The sequence below is a fragment of the Periophthalmus magnuspinnatus genome, chromosome 21, assembly GCF_009829125.3.
Source record: "Periophthalmus magnuspinnatus isolate fPerMag1 chromosome 21, fPerMag1.2.pri, whole genome shotgun sequence".
NCBI classification, from domain to species: Eukaryota; Metazoa; Chordata; class Actinopteri; order Gobiiformes; family Gobiidae; genus Periophthalmus; species Periophthalmus magnuspinnatus.
In genome coordinates, this window is record NC_047146.1 from 12,545,505 (window position 1) to 12,556,292 (window position 10,788).

The window sequence follows — 10,788 nt, forward strand, 5'->3', positions numbered from 1 at the left end:
ACCTAAACTTTTCACACCAAGTATCATCAAGGACAAGATTTGGCTTTCTGAGTACCACCAGATATAAATCAAGTATATAACAGGAGTATTCCAGGTCTAATCTAGGTCTAATCTAGGGCTAAACTAGGTCTAAAAGTGGACGACATAATTTCCACTGTAATTCTAAACAAGAAATGACCCATAGTAAGACAAAAAGTGGATAAAATTGGGCAAATTCACAAACACTGACCTAAACACAACCTGTATTTCTCTGCTAACTGGAAGCTGTGCACATATATTTTTTTGTAATTTTATAATTTCTATTTTATTAATATTTTTAAGCAAGATCAAAAGAGCATTGTAAGTAGCCTAATTGAACTTATCTAGCTGTGCACGTGTATTTTTATAGACATAGCTTTATGCGCATTATATCAAACCCCATTTGTGTACGCTTTCTGCGTGCCATTGGCTGTCTGTTGTGTGAGGAAGCAATTGATTGAAAATGAGAATATGGTCAATGTTAGCTTGCAGCCATTTCACTGAGCGCTGTGCCCACTGTACGACTGACCTGCCTCCTAGCCAACACTCCTCTGAGCTATTGGCTTTCTGTCAGCAACATACTGTCTGCTCTAGCCTATGTCTGGTAAAAGTCGAGACAAAAATGTGAATGTGTGAATCAATATAGATATAAAATAAATAAAATAAGTAGAGATTATACTTTGCCAATATTTTGAGTTTGTTGGCCTTGATGATCCTTTGTATTACTTTGTATTGCCGTGTGGTCTTCTGCAGAATAAAAAATCTACAGTGCTAAGATTGTTATATTTTTGTGGCTCTGTCAATTGAGATTGAGGTTTGTCAAGTTTGTTGTTCTATTAGATTCAGAAATTCCACTGTCCATTTTAGTCACAGTGTTGAACTCATAATAATAATAATCATCAAATAAATCATGCAATTATCAAAGCGCAAAGACTGCAATTATTCAGGTAGATTTTCCACTATAACCAACAAAATACCCTGTTATATGGTAAACAACTATTAGCCCTTTAGCTTTCAGACCTCTACAAACAGTAGTCTAACAGTTAATATTGCAGTTGCAATATTTAATACCTTGATATTCATTATTCCCCTCTCTCATGTCATTATGTGAAAATCCATAGTTCCTCTGTGCATACACTGTTCTTTATTGACACACTCATAGCCTCAAGCAGAACGCATAGGACAACATACAGTACAAACCATGTCCTCTATATCTCCTTTCATAATGCAACAACCATTTTTGTTTCTTCATCTAAAAGCATGTTTGTCCTCTGGCTTTTTATCGACCACATCATCAATAGGAGCATGACCCTAAAGTGCTATAAGACACATTGGGGCATTTACAGATGCTTCTAGCGTGATCCGTATCTGTGAAGCTGTTTTTAGAAGGTCCAAACTGCACAGACGATGTGAAAGCTAAGTTGTGAGGAACTATTTCAGTTAGATTCCTCTGGGTTACAATTATCTCGCATGAAGAGACAAAACTGTTGATTGCTAAGTAGCGGGTATTCACAGTCTGTTGCTTTGAAAGAGTGGCTGATTTCTTGGTTTCATTGGTTGGACATAGGATTTACTGTACTTCATGTGTGAGGTATGTACCCAAAGATTGAATCAAAACTAAAAAGATCACAAAATTATAAACAACTAGGTCTGATGTGGACATTTGTGGACAATCAGCATGGAAACACACTCAAAGTTCATTTTATCTAAGGGGTCAATACTAAAGGAAAGAAGATATGTCATTTTTTGAGATTTTTTAAAGAGTTTTCTTGTGCAGCATCCGCCATCTGTTCTTTTTCATGAAGATGTTATTGCTTTAAATGAAGTGTTCCACAGTATAGCATTACATAACATATCTATCTTAAATTTATTTCACAATAGGTATTTTTGTTGGTCAAAAGTACCTTGAAAAACATGCATTCTTACTATGAATGGGGTTGCCTCTCCACTGATCTGATTTGTAATTTGGACTCATGTCGGCACCTGCTTGTTGCACCAGTAATAGATATACTGTGGAACTTTCTGCAATAATATCTTTTGGAGACAAACAGGGGCCAGAACCTCCATCATAACAGTGCAGCTTTAATATTTGCTTTCATTCCTCCACACTGATATATATATATATTTTTTTTTCTTTTTTTCCCTGGCTTAATATCATTTCCTGGATAAATATTGTAGTATATTTGAGTCTTGGAAGTCCTGGTAAAAGTGCACTTTCATAGAATGTGACCTAAAATGCTGTGGAGCCATTTGAACTGCCAGTGGTCTGTTCAATACATGACATACATGACCATTCACACAGACAGTGGCTGCCTCAGACTAAAACATAACTGTGCCTACTTGCATTAGTGGGCTGATATCTTAGTTGTACTAATTTTGTGCTCTTCAGGCTGCCAGCAGACATGCATATGCACCTGGCCTAAAATCGTTAGGGGGCGCAAGAATGTCTGGTATTTCCTGGAAAATCCAGAATGATATCTCTGTATTTTTATAAAGATGCATCAGTCTGGTCCCCACGCCCTCCGTTGCGTCTAGAGTCTGACCAAACGTGATTGTGCAATCAGATTTGTTTTTTACAGTGGCACTTATGAAACAAAGGAGCTCATTGGTCATCCAACATTTACAGACAAAATGACACTTACTTCATCTCAGATTAACAGAGTTTAACGCTTCTCTCATTGATTCTGCAGAAATCCATAATGTTTTTCAGTCTCTTGTGATATTTTTCCCTTTTTTCCCTCATGAGTAGCTATATTTGCTTTGATATAATTTTTTTTAGACCATGCTTGTTCCCCATTTGAAAACAGAGAGTCACCGATGACCAGAGTCACATCTTCTTAAAGTACTGAAGTGGATCACAGGTAATGTCTGCTGTGCCTAGAGGGACCCAATATGGATTTTTTGAGTCAACACCGATATCCAGTATTCTTGGCGTATAACCAATGTTTCCCAATATCGATATTAAGATTTTAAAATTATCACAATGCCCACAAATTTAACTTTTAGCTAATTTGAATTATAGCACAAATTAACTTCATAATTTGCTGTAATATCCATAATCCATTTATTTTATTTGGGTTATAAAAATGCTGCTTGGCTTTGGATAATATCTTTTTTATGTGACTCAAACTTACTAATATCTTGAAATGACTTCTTGCTCAAATAACAAAAGCATGTGTATACTCTGGTGACCCATGCCTGACTGTGTACGTGTTTGTGGTACCGCTGGGATAAAAGCCTATAGAATTCAAAGGCTCTCTCCTTGTGCAGCAGCTTGGGGCGCACTGTATAAGTCTGAGCTGTAAAGGTAATGAACAGAGATGTCCGTAGAGAGATGGAGGGCACCGAGGCCAAACACTAACACTAAAGCTATACTCAGAGTGGTCTTATAGTGGACGCCATTAGCAGGCTTCTTTGGTACTATGGAGGTTTTAAAGATTTCAATACAATTAGTCCTGCGGATACCGTGAATCAAAGCTCTGTTTTATGTCTTAAGGTAAGTCTGAAGGCCTAACAGCATACATTACTGTTTCCTAGTCAAATGTACTACAATTACTGCAAAAACTACTAATATTATTTTCACTGGTGGTAGAAGTACTCAGTTTCACATGAGTGTCACAAGTGTCACGTGAAAAAATATACATAAGAAAAATATTAAAGTACATGTTTAAAAATGCACTTAAAGAGTAAAAAGTATTTCTTGCAGATTTTGAGAGCTATCATAAACTACCATTATAACTACCATTGTATTTACCACTATAACTACCACAGTAACTACCACAGCAACTATATCAGTAACTACCACAGTAACTACCATTGTAACTACCACAGTATCTACCACTATAACTACCACAGTATCTACCACTATAACTACCACAGTATCTACCACTATAACTACCACAGTATCTACCACTATAACTACCACAGTATCTACCACTATAACTACCACAGTATCTACCACTATAACTACCACTATAACTACCACAGTAGCTACCACAGCAACTACCACAGTATCGACCACAGTGACTACCACTGTATCTACCACTATAACTACCACAGTAACTACCACAGCAACTATATCAATAACTACCACAGTAACTACCATTGTAACTACCACAGTAACTACCACAGCAACTATATTAGTAACTACCACAGTTACTACCATTGTAACTACCACAGTATCTACCACTATAACTACTACTATAACTACCACTATAACATCACAGAAGCTACCACAGTATCGACCACAGTGACTACCACAGTATCTACCACTATAACTACCGCAGTAACTACCACAGTAACTGCCACAGTATCAACCACAGTAACTACCACAGTATCTACCACTATAACTACCACAGTATCTACCACTATAACTACCACAGTATCTACCACTATAACTACCACAGTATCTACCACTATAACTACCACAGTATCTACCACTATAACTACCACAGTATCTACCACTATAACTACCACAGTATCTACCACTATAACTACCACTATAACTACCACAGTAGCTACCACAGCAACTACCACAGTATCGACCACAGTGACTACCACTGTATCTACCACTATAACTACCACAGTAACTACCACAGCAACTATATCAATAACTACCACAGTAACTACCATTGTAACTACCACAGTAACTACCACAGCAACTATATTAGTAACTACCACAGTTACTACCATTGTAACTACCACAGTATCTACCACTATAACTACTACTATAACTACCACTATAACATCACAGAAGCTACCACAGTATCGACCACAGTGACTACCACAGTATCTACCACTATAACTACCGCAGTAACTACCACAGTAACTGCCACAGTATCAACCACAGTAACTACCACAGTATCTACCACTATAACTACCACAGTAACTACAGCATTATCAACCATTATAACTGCCACAGTAACTACCGGAGTAACTACCAGAGTAACTACCACAGTAACTACCACAGTAACTACCATTGTAACTCCCACAGTAACTACCACAGTAACTACCATTGTAACTACCACAGTAACTACCACTGAAATTACCAATAAAGTATCTACCAAGTACCACTACCTAGTGAGTCACAAACCGCATTTTAAAACTACCAAGTCTCACCAAAATAGCATTTGCATCAACAAAATCAGATCACAATTTTATTTTTTATCGCCATAACGCCCTATTTTAACCTACAGTACATGTTTTACCAACCCGCACCTTTCACCTATATGTTTGCTCTAACTTCTACTCAAATATAGAATGCATTTACAGCTGAAGGATTTCTGCAGCTTATCTCACACAAGGCGAGCTACATTGTAATCTCTGGATCAGACTGGGCTTCAGACCACAACCAGTCGACTCCACACACTCACAACAACCCTTTGAAATACTGGACAGACCCATTACACACGTCTGATATTCACCCTATCTCTGCACAACAGCCCCTGCCTCTCCCACCAAAAGCAACACAAATCAATGCACACAACATTGTTTATTCCCTTCAAAGTCAGTTGTGTTGCACAGTCATTGCTCTAGTTTGCGGTTCGCTGTGGTACACTGTGTTCTGGTCCGTGAATGGTCCATTACTATTGCACTGGTCGTTCATTTGCATGTAATACCCACTCTGTCAATCACTGAGTGTGGGTAGATAATGATGCCAGCCCAAGTTCATAAGAGTGAGTCAGTGAGTGAAAACCATGCTGATTTGAAAGTCGGATTTAGCATCTGGTTCTGAGAATGTGGAGAAGAAAGAAAGATGAGAAAATGATAGCAACGTTGCCAAATATTTTCATAATTAATGTTCCACAGAGAAAAGAACTAAAACTACACAAGATATAATACATTTGGAAAACTATATTTGTTATATATTGCACGCAAAAGCCTAAGGTAGGAAGGTAACGAAGTACAAGTAGTAAAGTACTGTACTTACGTAGAGTTTTTAGGTATCTGTACTTTACTTAAGCACATTTTACAGCGGATACTTACTGCATACTTTTACTGCACTACATTTGTATGTGTATGTTCTACTCCACCACATTTTTTAACTGAACTGAAAAGTAAAAAGTACTTTTCATATGATTTGAGGGATCATTTTTATAATACTCGTGGTAATATCTGGACCAAGTTTTTCGAGTTCAAGCTTTGGCTTTAAACAAACAAAAATAAATACACAAAATTCATTAGAAAAAGTTAAGAAATTGATTTGGATTTCAAAATATGCATATTTTTGAATCAATATGACTAATTGTGTGAAATACTTTAACTTTTTATTCTTTTTTAAACGGATACTTAAATATTTTACTTGAGCAGATTTTTTCATGTGATACTTTATTTTTTGTAACTTTCTATCTCTGTATCTGTACTATTAATAATATGAACCAGATGGAAACTTTGTATACATAAAATAAAACGTGTAAGTTTCATTTTAGAATTACTACTGGTAATTTAGACAGATGCAAACAAACATGTACTGTACCTTGGATACTGCTACTGATCTGTACCTCATACGTAATACTGTGCCTTCCTGGTCATGTTGTTGTGATTGATTGACACTCTCATGTAATTTAGTTGTGTAGTTGTTGTTATTTTGGTGTTGTCTTGTGACTGGGATAGTTTCCTGCTGTTGTTTCCTTACACAAATGTCTTGACAAGAGTAAATAAAAATCAGGTGCAAGCTCAAGCTGTGAGACCCACGTCCAGATCTTGAACTTATTGTTACTATAAATTACTATTGTTACTGAACCACACACTCGCACCAACCTGGGAATCAAACCTGAAACCTTCTTGCTGTGAGGAAAAGGTTCTACCTACACTCAGCCACCTGCAAAACAGCATATTATTTATCTTTTTCCCTGGCAGTGAGAAAAGAACACAATCTAAACCTCCCAAAACTTGAACAAATATCTATTAATAACCTCCAGAAGTCTGAAAAGCCAAGTTAAATTGAATTGGCTATTCTTAGCAAAGCCCTATTGCCTGCATCTACTTATAGCATATTTCCTGGCTTCCATTTCTGACATATATTGAATACCGAATTTGAAAACTCCCTTGAAACACCTTTCCCCTCCCATGAGCCCCTTCAACATTGTGACGGGGCCTTTGTGGTCACTGATGTGGTGATTAATGGAGCATTGTGTCACCCATAGCACCTGCTCCTGATCTGTAATGAATATAGTCCGTGATCCGAAAGTCAAGACAGGCACAAGAAAATGTGTGAAAACTAAGTTGGAGCATCAGGTGTGGAGATGTGATCCATATTCCCACACCACTTTAACTCACTACTAACAAGTTTTAATCATCTCATGTCCTCAGGTGTCTTTGCCATGAAAAATTGTCACCTCTGTTTCAGCTATTTATAGGCCCACTTTGTACTAAAGTCAAGTGTGATTGGTTGGTGCTTGGAGAGGTTGTTGAGGAGGGATTTACAATTCACAATTTCCACATTGTCAGGCCAATAAAGTGTCTTCTTAAGATTTAGGTATAGAACGCTGCAGCCCGTCTGCTGGCAAAAAGACAAGAGACGAGCGCACATCATTTGATCTCAGGTGCAATTCAAAATGTTATTAATTGTGTTTAAATGTCTGCACTCTATGACTCCACCTTATATGAGGGAGTTACTGGAGCTCTGTATTTCACCTTGAGGTCAGCTGACCAGCTCCTGCTGCCTGTGCCCAAAGCCAGGCTCAAGACCAGAATTGACAGAGCCTTTTCTGTGGCAGACTATGAAACAACCTCCGTCCGTCTGTCAGATCTTCTGAGTCTTTAACACAGTTTGTGATGAGACTAGACTGGGTGTTTAATTCTAGCCAGACAGGATATCTTGGTGTTTTTCTGTTCTTTCCTTATACGTTATGTTCTTTGTTTATCTGGTTGTTGCTGTTTTTTTTGGGTTGACTTTTGTGTGAAGCACTTTGGGCAGCTTAAGTTGTATTTAAATGTGTTATATAAATAAAATTGAATTAAACAGCTTAAAAGCAATTCTAAACATTTCATTTCACCATCAGCTGTGATGAAGGAGCGTTCCTACTTTCACACACGCAACACTCTTGTCCAAGGACCACTGGGCGGTAGGAGGCGTGGCCAGTCTGAGCAACCTGCCAGGCTGACCACGCCTACAGGAAGTAACAGCAGCTGATACACCACCAACACCGGTTAGCAGTCGAAACATGTCAAGGTAAATACATCTCACCTCAGCTATGTTTTCTGATTAAAAGAAAATACACAGTAGGTTGGAAGCCACAAGTTAGTTATTCTGCCCCATGGCCACCAGGGCATAACAGTCAGTATCTCCTGGTCTTCAAATTTAATCTAATATTCAAAACACCTTATTATATTACTCTCCATTGCATTGTTTCCATGATGTATCTGTGTCCAAGTACCAAGTTAGTTCAGCCATTCAAACTGCTCTTTGCATCTCCATCATGTGGTCTGGTTGAAATATGTCTCAGTTCATCTTTTCAATTTGTGCAAAGTGGAACAAAATTGTCCAATTTGCACCTACAGATTTGTTTTATTTAGACAGTGTATGGAACTTAAAATGCATTTTCCTCACACGGGGACATGAGATACTCCCTTCAAAATAGCACGTATATACACTAAAATGTCCAGTCTTGTACTTGACAAGATTTTGGCGAATTGTATGGAATTTGATGATATTCGTTAAAATCTAGTTTACTCAAATACTAAGTAAAATATTAAAAGCCCCTCAGTATTTTTCATATCTATCTATCCTAAATATATGCATTTTTTCCTATTTACCCAGAGTCTCTGAACATAAGCACAAGTTTTACAACGGGCAAACAATGAAGCATGAATATAATGAGCAAGACGCCAATCCACTGTTATTCTGGATTGGCGTCAGTAAACCACAATATGGAGCTGACGAGGAGTGAGAGCTCATGGAGTCTGCCTGGTTCGTCTTACATGGTCCAGCTGGGCTTTGGTCATCGCTCCTCAGATCAGCCGACATGTTTGAGAGGTTGCCCCAGTGACCAAGAGAGCTGTCTCCCTGTTTCTATGGGCAACGCAGACTGGATTTACAGATGGATTCTGATTATAGTCCAGATGTCAATGTATCCACTCCTGTTAAGTCTGAGGAAGGTCTTGGAGAATGTGTTATCCAGCTGGTAACTTCAAGTGCTTTTGTAAACAACGGCAATGACAATAGTGCTGTATATTGTGATGTACAAACCTTACAATACAACAGACTTATTAAGTGCAGTGACTCTGGTAAATAAAGTAAAATACTGTGAGGTTGATTGACTTAGAACTGACTTAAAACCATGATCCGACACATCTCAATGACAGTCATAGCGTAGCAAGTATATGTTGTGTGAAATGTAGGACACGGCAGCTTTGAGCTATGATCCTGAGCCTTCGCTTTATTTTGTTTCATCGAGTTCTTAATCTGCCTTTTTCTGTTGTGGAGGCCATTTTGAAGACTTAAAACCATTCACAAATGTACTTTTGAATTGTCATTACAAACTATTCACTGCAAAACCTCGTGCATCCAGCAGTGATCCATGGGTTTCAGAGGTAGTAATCTAGACGGTGTTTTTCAAATCGAGGCATTTCGGCTGCCATTCGGGAGCTATTATCAATCTGAAACGACTGGCTCGAATTTTCTTTCTTTTTTCTCTGTCTTTTTTTTATACAGGAGAACTCAATGAGAGCACTTAGACTGTCTTTTTCATGGGCGCCCTGTTTAAAATAAAATGCAAATAGGAAAACAAACAAAACAAATAAGTATATAAGTCCATATAAAACATAAAACACAGGTGCAGGTGTGTATATAACAATTTGTTACCAGATTATTAAATTGAGATTGTGTCACCAACGTATCCACTTTTCCTTTTCCTTGAAGTGTATTCCATTATTGTGAAGCAAACCCTTTGACCCATCTCAGTTCTGGTGCACCTAGCCCTTAGCCTTATACAATATATGATCTGGTATTAAATGTTCCTGTATCAATGATTAAAAAGCAGGTGAGGTACTCTGACAGTTTTTGAAGTAGTCCCTTATAGACACATCTCATACAGTGCTGTTCTCTTCTAATAGACAGCGATGGCCAACACACCTTTCCAAAGAGAATAGAGTGATGGGTTTCAAATCCATCACCTGTAATAAAACGAAGGGCAGAGTGAAAGAGTGGATCCAACCGTTTCAAAGCAGAGGCTGAAGTCTGCATGAACCACATCCTCATAATCCAGTGGTAGAGAAAAGTTGCTTGCACAATTTCTTTTCTGTAATTTATTAGGATACAAGATTTGTTTCTGTAATAAAATGATCATTTTGATTCTAAAATGTTGACTCTTTCAATCGATGTACCATTTAATGTATAAAGATTTCTAGCTTGCACGTTACATACATGTCTTTCTTTTTTCTTTTTTTCTTTTTAAAAAAAAAAAAAATCATATTCTTAGTTTTAATTACCTTCATTGATAGTGACAAAATCGTGTTGGAGTTTTAAAAGGGCCTGATTAGCAGGGACAAAACAGCATCATCTGCATGTAAATATATGTGGTTTTCTCTTAAGTTGCAACCAATGGAATTAATATACATAATAAAAAGTAGTAGGCCCAAAATTGAGCCTTGGGGCAGTCGTTTACTTAAAGTTAAATTTTTTTCATTTAAAACCATTGGCTACTGCTGCCTGCGTTCTGTTTGAATGATACTTTTGGGACCAATCACATGTAGCATTTTCAAATCCAATCTGCTTCAGACACAAGACGACTCCATGATCCACTGAATCAAAAGCTTTAGTTAAATCAA